This window comes from Anomaloglossus baeobatrachus, chromosome 2 (genome assembly GCF_048569485.1).
Source record: "Anomaloglossus baeobatrachus isolate aAnoBae1 chromosome 2, aAnoBae1.hap1, whole genome shotgun sequence".
NCBI classification, from domain to species: Eukaryota; Metazoa; Chordata; class Amphibia; order Anura; family Aromobatidae; genus Anomaloglossus; species Anomaloglossus baeobatrachus.
Window position 1 is genome coordinate 18,927,623 of NC_134354.1, and position 12,314 is coordinate 18,939,936.

General features: G+C 50.0%; 1 long non-coding RNA gene across 1 annotated transcript in view; it reads left to right on the forward strand.

The window, feature by feature from the left end:
• Nucleotides 1–12,314, forward strand: part of LOC142290856 (uncharacterized) — a 122,834-nt gene that overhangs the window by 65,042 nt on the left and 45,478 nt on the right. The gene's annotated exons all lie outside the window — the stretch shown is intronic.

Here is a 12,314-nt window from a genome sequence, read left to right on the forward strand (position 1 = left end):
CCTGAGGCAGGAGAAAGCAGGCAGTTCAGTTTGAGAGTTCAGCAGTGGAGGTCAGGCCTGAAGCAGACTGACAGGTACCAGGGTTGGAGCCCTGGTGCCTTGGGCTAGGAGGCAGACGGTGGTCTCGTCTGCAGGAGCCGGGAAGACGACTCGGTGGAACCGAGGTGGACTGGGGCAGGGTGGTGTCCCGCCAGTACCGACCCGGGGAACCGACCCGGAAACCGGAGCACAAAGGAGGGTACTCAGACCCTGAAGCTAGGTCCAGAAACTACTGGGGACTAGTTAATTAACTGATTGAGGCCAGGACTCTAGGTCCTGTCCCACCCAAAGTCCCGAAAGAAGACAACAGCCCTACGAGGGGGATAAAAGGCCACCGCCACGGCTCAGAGATCCCATGTGCCAGCGTCTGCGGGCAAGGGCTCCCTAGGCCGTCACAAGCCGGGAGCGGACTCCTGAAGTTGCAGGCTCAGGTAGTCCAACGTTTACTAAGGTGCGGGAGAAAGACAGAGACCACCAGCCAGGTGGGGGACCAGAACGCAGCCGGCTGCGGGCACCGACCACCATCATTTTGGTTTACCAGAGACTCGTGTGTTTCCTTCAATAGTGAGTACACCAGCACCCTGCGGTCGCCCATCTCCCTGCACCAACGCCCACCGGGTCCCGGGGCCACCATCCCTGCCCACGGAGGAGTTAACAACTTACTGCATAATATCTCCCCCGGGGTGCCCCACAATAGCAGCGGTTGTGTCCAACCTCACCACACACCGTGGGTGGCGTCACAAACTCTAATACGGCCCAGCCGTACATATACGTCCAACCCCCCACCTTTTCATTAGGAGTGTCCACAGGACCCCCGGGTCCGGAAACCCTCGAGCCACCACCCCTGAAGGTCCGGACTCGAGCAGCGGCGGCTGCTGGCCACGGGGGCGGCACAAATGCAGCAATGAAGCTCTCCCCTCGGTGACCGAATTGTCTCCTGCATCCCACCAGGGCAACTGGTAAAACCCGACTGCTCTCTTCCTCTCCTGCTGGAGAACTCCCTAACTGTTGTGTTACTCCTTATTCCCCCTGGTGGTTGTTCCTCCCCTGTTTCACTGTCGCTAGTGGGTGGCAGCCCCTCCATGTTTGGTGACTGCCTTAAGACCCAACCCTAGCCGGTCTCCAGTAAGGAGGACAACCTGGTTGGGTGTATGAGTTGGTGTGTTGTGAAACCGATACCGACCTCCTCTGGACCCAGGATGAGTACCACACCTTAAGTGAGGTGCAGTGCCCTGTGGCAACTGAAGCCTCAGGGGCGCCACACTGGCGCCTCCAATGTGGGTCACCGCAATACTATGTATAGGGGACCTGTGGGAGGCATTATATTGTGTAAAGGGAAGAGGTGGGGGGCATTATACTGTCGGCCCATCATACAGTATATAGGAAGCTGTGGGATCATCATACTGTGTAAAGGGGAGCTGTGGGCCCATCATACTGTGTATAGAGGAGCTGTGGGCCCATCATACTGTGTATAGGGGAGCTATGGCGGGCATTATACTGTTTATAGGGGAGCTGTGGCCCCATTATACTGTGTATAGGGAGCTGTGGGCCCATCATACTGTGTATAGAGGAGCTTTGGGCCCATCATACTGTGTATAGGGAGCTGTGGGCTCATCATACTGTGTATAGAGGAGCTGTGGGCCCATCATACTGTGTATAGGGGAGCTGTGGGCCCATCATACTGTGTATAGGAGAGCTGTGGGACCATCATACTGTGTATAGGGAGCTGTGGGCCCATCATACTGAGTATAGAGGAGCTGTGGGCCCATCATACTGTGTATAGGGGAGCTATGGCGGGCATTATACTGTTTATAGGGGAGCTGTGGGCCCATCATACTGTGTATAGGAGAGCTGTGGGACCATCATACTGTGTATAGGGAGCTGTGGGCCCATCATACTGTGTATAGAGGAGCTGTGGGCCCATCATACTGTGTATAGGGGAGCTATGGCGGGCATTATACTGTTTATAGGGGAGCTGTGGGCCCATCATACTGTGTATAGGGGAGCTATGGCGGGCATTATACTGTTTATAGGGGAGCTGTGGCCCCATTATACTGTGTATAGGGGATCTGTGGGCCCATCATACTGTGTATAGGGGAGGTGTGGACCCATCATACTGTGTATAGGGGAGCTGTGGGCCCATCATACTGTGTATAGAGGAGCTGTGGGCTCATCATACTGTGTATAGGGGAGCTGTGGGCCCATTATACTGTGTATAGGGGAGCTATGGCGGGCATTATACTGTTTATAGGGGAGCTGTGGCCCCATTATACTGTGTATAGGGAGCTGTGGGCCCATCATACTATGTATAGGGGAGCTGTGGGCCCATTATACTGTGTATAGGGAAGCTGTGGGCCCATCATACTGTGTATAGGGGAGGTGTGGGCCCATCATACTGTGTATAGGGGAGCTGTGGGCCCATTATACTGTGTATAGGGAAGCTGTGGGCCCATCATACTGTGTATAGGGGAGCTGTGGGCCCATCACACTGTGTATAGTGGAGCTGTGGGCCCATCATACTGTGTATAGGGGAGCTGTGGGCCCATCATACTGTGTATAGTGGAGCTGTGGGCCCATCATACTGTGTATAGGGGAGCTGTGGGCCCATCATACTGTGTATAGGGGAGCTGTGGGCCCATTATACTGTGTATAGGGAAGCTGTGGGCCCATCATACTGTGTATAGGGGAGCTGTGGGCCCATCACACTGTGTATAGTGGAGCTGTGGGCCCATCATACTGTGTATAGGGGAGCTGTGGGCCCATCATACTGTGTATAGGGGAGCTGTGGGCCCATCATACTGTGTATAGAGGAGCTTTGGGCCCATCATACTGTGTATAGGGTGTTGTGGGATCATCATACTGTGTATAGGGGAGCTGTGGCCCCATCATACTGTGTATAGGGAGCTGTGGGCCCATCATACTGTGTATAGGGGAGCTGTGGGCCCATCATACTGTGTATAGGGGAGCTGTGGGCCCATTATACTGTGTATAGGGAGCTGTGGGCCCATCATACTGTGTATAGGGGAGCTGTGGGTGCGTGGGTGCATTATACTGTGTATAGGGGAGCTGTGGGCGCATTATACTGTGTATAGGGGAGCTGTGGGCCCATCATACTGTGTATACGGGAGCTGTGGGCCCATCATACTGTGTATAGCTGAGCTGTGGACACATTATACTGTGTATAGGGGAGCTGTGGGCCCATCATACTGTGTATAGGGGAGCTGTGGACCCATCATACTGTGTATAGCTGAGCTGTGGACACATTATACTGTGTATAGGGGAGCTATGGCGGGCATTATACTGTTTATAGGGGAGCTGTGGCCCCATTATACTGTGTATAGGGAGCTGTGGGCCCATTATACTGTGTATAGGGAGCTGTGGGCCCATCATACTGTGTATAGGGGAGCTGTGGGTGCATTATACTGTGTATAGGGAGCTGTGGGCCCATCATACTGTGTATAGAGGAGCTGTGGGTGCATTATACTGTGTATAGGGAGCTGTGGGCCCATCATACTGTGTATAGGGGAGCTGTGGGTGCATTATACTGTGTATAGGGAGCTGTGGGCCCATCATACTGTGTATAGGGGAGCTGTGGGTGCATTATACTGTGTATAGGGAGCTGTGGGCCCATCATACTGTGTATAGGGGAGCTGTGGGCGCATTATACTGTGTATAGGGGAGCTGTGGGCCCATCATACTGTGTATAGGGTGTTGTGGGATCATCATACTGTGTATAGGGGAGCTGTGGGCCCATCATACTGTGTATAGGGGAGCTGTGGGCCCATCATACTGTGTATAGGGGAGCTGTGGGCCCATCATACTGTGTATAGGGGAGCTGTGGGCCCATCATACTGTGTATAGAGGAGCTGTGGGCCCATCTTACTGTGTATAGAGGAGCTGTGGGCCCATCATACTGTGTATAGGGGAGCTGTGGGCCCATCTTACTGTGTATAGGGGAGCTGTGGGCCCATCATACTGTGTATAGGGGAGCTGTGAGCCCATCATACTGTGTATAGGGGAGCTGTGGGCCCATCATACTGTGTATAGGGGAGCTGTGGGCCCATCATACTGTGTATAGAGGAGCTGTGGGCCCATCATACTGTGTATAGGGGAGGTGTGGGCCCATCATACTGTGTATAGAGGAGCTGTGGGCCCATTATACTGTGTATAGTGGAGCTGTGGCCCCATTATACTGTGTATAGGGAGCTGTGGGCCCATTATACTGTGTATAGGGAGCTGTGGGCCCATCATACTGTGTATAGGGCAGCTGTGGGTGCATTATACTGTGTATAGGGAGCTGTGGGCCCATCATACTGTGTATAGGGGAGCTGTGGGCGCATTATACTGTGTATAGGGGAGCTGTGGGCCCATCATACTGTGTATAGGGGAGCTGTGAGCCCATCATACTGTGTATAGGGGAGCTGTGGGCCCATCATACTGTGTATAGGGGAGCTGTGGGCCCATCATACTGTGTATAGAGGAGCTGTGGGCCCATCATACTGTGTATAGGGGAGGTGTGGGCCCATCATACTGTGTATAGAGGAGCTGTGGGCCCATTATACTGTGTATAGTGGAGCTGTGGCCCCATTATACTGTGTATAGGGAGCTGTGGCCCCATTATACTGTGTATAGGGAGCTGTGGGCCCATCATACTGTGTATAGGGCAGCTGTGGGTGCATTATACTGTGTATAGGGAGCTGTGGGCCCATCATACTGTGTATAGGGGAGCTGTGGGCGCATTATACTGTGTATAGGGGAGCTGTGGGCCCATCATACTGTGTATAGGGTGTTGTGGGATCATCATACTGTGTATAGGGGAGCTGTGGGCCCATCATACTGTGTATAGGGGATCTGTGGGCCTATCATACTGTGTATAGAGGAGCTGTGGGCCCATCATACTGTGTATAGAGGAGCTGTGGGCCCATCATACTGTGTATAGGGGAGCTGTGGGCTCATCATACTGTGTATAGGGGAGCTGTGGGCCTATCATACTGTGTATAGGAGAGCTGTGGGCCCATCATACTGTGTATAGGGGAGCTGTGGGCCTATCATACTGTATATATGGGAGCTGTGGGCCCATCATACTGTGTATAGGGAGCTGTGGGCCCATCATACTGTGTATAGGGGAGCTGTGGGCCCATCATACTGTGTATAGGGAGCTGTGGGCCCATCATACTGTGTATAGGGAGCTGTGGGCCCATCATACTGTGTATAGGGAGCTGTGGGCCCATCATACTGTGTATAGGGAGCTGTGGGCCCATCATACTGTGTATAGGGGAGCTGTGGGCCCATCATACTGTGTATAGGGGAGCTGTGGGCTCATCATACTGTGTATAGGGGAGCTGTGGGCCCATCATACTGTGTATAGGGGAGCTGTGGGCCCATCATACTGTGTATAGGGGAGCTGTGGGCTCATCATACTGTGTATAGGGGAGCTGTGGGCTCATCATACTGTGTATAGGGGAGCTGTGGGCTCATCATACTGTGTATAGGGGAGCTGTGGGCCCATCATACTGTGTATAGAGGAGCTGTGGGCCCATCATACTGTGTATAGGGGAGCTGTGGGCCCATCATACTGTGTATAGGGAAGCTGTGGGCCTATCATACTGTGTATAGGGGAGCTGTGGGCTCATCATACTGTGTATAGGGGAGCTGTGGGCCCATCATACTGTGTATAGGGGAGCTGTGGGCCCATCATACTGTGTATAGGGGAGCTGTGGGCCCATCATACTGTGTATAGAGGAGCTGTGGATCCATCATACTGTGTATAGAGGAGCTGTGGGTCCATCATACTGTGTATAGGGGAGGTGTGGGCCTATCATACTGTGTATAGGGAGTTGTGGGATCATCATACTGTGTATAGGGAAATGTGGGGGCATTACACTGTGTATAGGGGAGCTGTGGGCCCATCATACTGTGTATAGGGGAGCTGTGGGCCTATCATACTGTGTATAGGGGAGCTGTGGGCCCATTATACTGTGTATAGTGGAGCTGTGGGCCCATCATACTGTGTATAGGGAGCTGTGGGCCCATTATACTGTGTATAGGGAGCTGTGGGCCCATCATACTGTGTATAGGGGAGCTGTGGGTGCATTATACTGTGTACAGGGAGCTGTGGGCCCATTATACTGTGTATAGGGGAGCTGTGGGCCCATCATACTGTGTATAGGGGAGCTGTGGGCCCATTATACTGTGTATAGTGGAGCTGTGGGCCCATCATACTGTGTATAGGGAGCTGTGGGCCCATTATACTGTGTATAGGGAGCTGTGGGCCCATCATACTGTGTATAGGGGAGCTGTGGGTGCATTATACTGTGTATAGGGAGCTGTGGGCCCATCATACTGTGTATAGGGGAGCTGTGGGCCCATTATACTGTGTATAGTGGAGCTGTGGGCCCATCATACTGTGTATAGGGAGCTGTGGGCCCATTATACTGTGTATAGGGAGCTGTGAGCCCATCATACTGTGTATAGGGGATCTGTGGGCCTATCATACTGTGTATAGGGGAGCTGTGGACCCATCATACTGTGTATAGGGGAGCTGTGGGCCCATTATACTGTGTATAGGGAGCTGTGGGCCCATCATACTGTGTATAGGGGAGCTGTGTGCCCATCATACTGTGTATAGGGGAGCTGTGGGCCCATCATACTGTGTATAGGGGAGCTGTGGGCCCATCATACTGTGTATAGGGGAGCTGTGGGCCCATCATACTGTGTATAGGGGAGCTGTGGACCCATCATACTGTGTATAGAGGAGCTGTGGGCCCATCCTACTGTGTATAGAGGAGCTGTGGGCCCATCATACTGTGTATAGGGGTGCTGTGGGCCCATCATACTGTGTATAGAGGAGCTTTGGGCCCATCATACTGTGTATAGAGGAGCTGTGGGCCCATCATACTGTGTATAGGGGTGCTGTGGGCCCATCATACTGTGTATAGGGTGTTGTGGGATCATCATACTGTGTATAGGGGAGCTGTGGGCCCATCATACTGTGTATAGAGGAGCTGTGGGCCCATCATACTGTGTATAGGGAAGCTGTGGGCCCATCATACTGTGTATAGAGGAGTTGTGGGCCCATCATACTGTATATAGGGGAGCTGTGGGCCCATCATACTGTGTATAGGGGAGCTGTGGGCCCATCATACTGTGTATAGGGGAGCTGTGGACCCATCATACTGTGTATAGGGAAATGTGGGGGCATTACACTGTGTATAGGGGAGCTGTGGGCCCATTATACTGTGTATAGTGGAGCTGTGGGCCCATCATACTGTGTATAGGGGAGCTGTGGGCCCATCATACTGTGTATAGAGGAGCTGTGGGCCCATCATACTGTGTATAGGGGACCTGTGGACCCATCATACTGTGTATAGGGGAGCTGTGGGCCCATCATTCTGCGTATAGAGGAGCTGTGGACCCATCATACTGTGTATAGGGGAGCTGTGGGCCCATCATACTGTGTATAGGGGAGCTGTGGGCCCATCATACTGTGTATAGGGGAGCTGTGGGCCCATCATACCGTGTATAGGGGAGGTGTGGGCCCATCATACTGTGTATAGGGGAGCTGTGGGCCTATCATACTGTGTATAGGGGAGCTGTGGGCCCATCATACTGTGTATAGGGGAGCTGTGGGCCCATCATACTGTGTATAGGGGAGCTGTGGGCCCATCATACTGTGTATAGGGGAGCTGTGGGCCCATCATACTGTGTATAGGGGAGCTGTGGGCCCATCATACTGTGTATAGGGGAGCTGTGGGCCTATGATACTGTGTATAGAGGAGCTGTGGGCCCATCATACTGTGTATAGGGGAGGTGTGGGCCCATCATACTGTGTATAGAGGAGCTGTGGGCCCATCATACTGTGTATAGGGAGCTGTGGGCCCACCATAAAGTGTATAGGGGAGCTGTGGGCCCATCATACTGTGTATAGGGGAGCTGTGGGCCCATCATAATGTTTATAGGGGAGCTGTGGGCCCATCATACTGTGTATAGAGGAGCTGTGGGCCCATCATACTGTGTATAAGGGAGCTGTGGGCCCATCATACTGTATATAGGGGAGCTATGGGGCCCATTGCACTGTGTATAGGAGAGCTGTGGGCCCATCATACTGTGTATAGGAGAGCTGTGGGCCCATCATACTGTGTATAGGGGAGCTGTGGGCCCATCACACTGTGTATAGGAGAGCTGTGGGCCCATCACACTGTGTATAGGGGAGCTGTGAGGGCATTACACTGTATATAGGAAGCTGTGAAGGCATTACACTGTATATAGGGGAGCTGTGGACCCATCATACTGTGTATAGGGGAGCTGTGGGCCCATTATACTGTGTATAGGGGAGCTGTGAGGGCATTATACTGTGTATAGGGAGCTATGGGCCCATCATACTGTGTATAGGGAGCTGTGGGCCCATTATACTGTGTATAGGGAGCTGTGATGGCATTATACTGTGTATAGGGAGCTATGGGGGCATCATACTGTGTATAGGGGAGCTGTGGGTCAATCATACTGTGAATAGAGGAACTGTGCGCCCATCATACTGTGTATAGGGGATCTGTGGGCCCATCATACTGTGTATAGGGGATCTGTGGGCCCATCATACTGTGTATAGGGGATCTGTGGGCCCATCATACTGTGTATAGGGAGCTGTGGGCCCATCATACTGTGTATAGGGGATCTGTGGGCCCATCATACTGTGTATAGGGGATCTGTGGGCCCATCATACTGTGTATAGAAGAGCTGTGGGGGAACGATACTGTGTATAGGGAGAAAGAACGTCAGTTGTAAGTCACCATCTATAATTGCCCTGTAACCATTTAATATGTTCTGCAGGACTGGTATCTACCACTATATGGTCACTGTATGGCGGTAGTATTGAAGTTGTCCTTTTGATTTATTTTCAGTAACAGCGCAGCCATCTGCTGAGGTCCCCTGTACCCACAGTCAGGGTGCACCACATAGTAGTAATGATAGGGGCCCACTCAGATGTTTTTCTCCCCCTCCAGAGCCAATACCCCAGGAATGTGAGGGGGCAGTAATATGATAGTTATAATAGTTTGGTCCTATGTTACTACCCCTAATTCACACACACAGACCAAGCAATATTCATCCTCTCCCACATTCAATGCTGAGACACTATTGTTTGTGTATTTATTCACCTGTTGAATTTTTTGTATTTTTTTTTCCTATTTTGCAATCTTCTCTCTGTCCAGCAGGTGGCGCCGCAGCACAGCAGATCGACACTCATAGAAAACACACAGGGATTCATCATTTGATTAAAGAATATTTATCAACTGTTATAATACAGAACTGAAAACAGGAAAGTCCAGGAAATCTTTTTTTTTTTTCCGTTAGTATATTTCTTTTTAATTTTTTATTTTTTTTTTACAAAATATACAAAAAAAAATTTTTTTTTGAACCGCTTCTTCCAAGGTGTTTACATGCTCATAACACATGATGAAGCTCCCTGATTTGTAGGTCTCATGCGTCTACAGTATCGTATAAGCCATTACCATCCCATAACCAGATGGGAACAATCTGGAGTGAATCTGTTACATTCTGAGAGAAGGACCTTTAAGTAGTGGACAGCGGATGGTTAGTGGTGCTAGATTCTATTGAGCCCTATGAGGCTGGCGTCCCCTATAGCGGTCAGGACATGGACATTTTCTCGGTATTCTATTTATTTATTTATTTGAACTCAAAAAACGTCTTATTTATCGATTATTTGGCAACAATGTCCTAAACGGAAGGCGAATCCGCCGCGCTATGTCGCGACCGCTCTACGGGAATGGCGCCTTACAGTGTGTAAATGCATTTCACATCTTCATGACTTTGATCTCCCCCTCCCTTTTACCCATTTGGCTCATCGAAGTATTTTGTAAACAATTGAAAAGCAAATTTTTGAAAAAAAATTTTGAAACAAAATGATACTTTGTATCAAGAAGGGAACTGTCACCTCTTCTAAGTCCCTTCCGAGGACCGATCCTGGGTTCATGGGACTTGGAAGTCAGTGGATGGGGGTTTCCATAGGCGAGAGTCTGCACAACGTCTCCCAAAAACTATAAACCATAAATGTATCGATCTATCCAAGATAAAACTATAAACCATAAATGTATCGATTTATCCCAGGGATTCCGATCCCCATTGTTAGACTGTTTGGCATTGACCAGCCGGGATAGATCAGGAAAGAAAGGAAAATGATCAATCGAAGCTTTTTTTTTGCCAACTCTGGCGCCAGAAATAACACCCACTAAATTTGGAATCATTTCCAGTAAATTTTCGAGAGCCGATCCAAATGTTCAGTTTCAATGTGAAACGTGATGTTTTCCGTAAAATTGGAGGATTCCAAAAATATCCTAAAAACCCTTCTAGGGGATATTGGGTCTGAGTCAGGATTTAACATTTCCAGGGAGTGGTCGAAATAGGGCGTCAATGAGGTAGGAGCGCCGTATAGGTTCTATATAAAGAATAATACCTATGATGGGGGTGGTCGAAATAGGCAACTGCATAGGGTGTCATTGAGGGAGGGGCGCCGTAAAGGCTCATTTAGGTAAAAATAATACCTTTCCTGGAAGGTGGTCGAAATAGGCGGCTGCATAGGGTGTCAATGAAGGAGACGTGCCGTATAGGTTCCATATAAAGAATAATACCTCTAATGGGGGGTGGTTGAAATAGGTGGCTGCATACGGCGTCATTGAGGAAGGGGCACCGTAAAGGCTCTATATAAACAATAATACCTCTGATGGGGGGATAATCGAAATAGGCGGCTGCATAGGGCGTCTTTGATGGAGGGGCGCCGTATAGGTTCTATATAAAGAATAATATGTCTGAAGGGGGGTGGTCAAAATAGGTGGCTGCATAGGGCGTCACTGAGGGTGGGGCGCCATATAGGATCCATATAAAGAATAATACTTCTGATGGGGGTGGTCGAAATAGGCGGCTGCATAGGGCTTCATTGAGGGAGGGGCACCATATAGGTTGTATATAAAGAATAATACCTCTAATGGGGGGTGGTTGAAATAGGTGGCTGCATACGGCGCCATGGAGGAAGGGGCACCGTAAAGGCTCTATATAAACAATAATACCTCTGATGGGGGGATAATCGAAATAGGCGGCTGCATAGGGCGTCTTTGATGGAGGGGCGCCGTATAGGTTCAATATAAAGAATAATATGTCTGAAGGGGGGTGGTCGAAATAGGCGGCTGCATAGGGCTTCATTGAGGGAGGGGCACCATATAGGTTGTATATAAAGAATAATACCTCTAATGGGGGGGTGGTTGAAATAGGTGGCTGCATAGTTCGTCATTAAGGAAGGGGCGCCATATAGGTTCTATATAAAGAATAATACCTCTGATAAGGGCGTGGTTGAAATGGGCGGCTGCATAGGGCATCATTGAGGGAGGGGTGTCGTTTAAGTTTTATCTAAAAAATATTACCTTTCCTGGGAGGTGGTCGAAATAGGCGGCTGCATAGGGCGTCATTGAGGAAGGGGCGCCTTATAAGTTCTATATAAAGAATAATACCTCTGATGCGGAGTGGTTGAAATAGGGGGCTGCATAGGGCGTCAGTGAGGAAGGGGCGCCATATAGGTTCCATATAAAAATTGATACATCTGATGAGGGGCTGGTCGAAATGGGTGGCCGCATAGGGCGTCATTGAGGAAAGGGCGTCGTATGGGATCTATATAAAAAAAATAATACCTCTGATAGAAGGGAAATCAGACAGTAAGGATGGGGGGACGCAGCAAACTGGGGGTCCAAATAATACATGATAGGGTGCCCAGATGAGCCTGCATTGGGAACCTTGCAACATTTGGGGGGGGGGGGGCAGCTAGTACATCCAAAATATTTCTGCAGTGGATGGATTTGTCTTGGGATTTTTCTCCTATTTGGTCTCCTATACTGGGGTCTGGGCACTTTTTCTGGGTGCAGCTTTTTATATACATAACTTTAGAGATACTTGTATGTAACTAATTTAATTTAGGTGTACCTGACTTGAAAATAATTGGGAAACCTTATTTCAGAATTATTTAGGTGTATGGCTCTGTGGACACGCTGCAGATTTGGTGCAGAAATTTTCTGCATGAAATCTGCACCTTCTGGCAAAAAAAACGCACCAAAAACGCACTGGAAAGCACAAGCTTTTTTGCTGTGCTTCTTTTGGTGCGTTTTTTTCCATGTATTTTGTTATGAACTTAGTGGCTGGAGGGGCTAAAAACCACAGAAAAAACACCCCCCAACAATTGATTGACATGCGGCAGATTTTTTCTGCACCAAATTTGC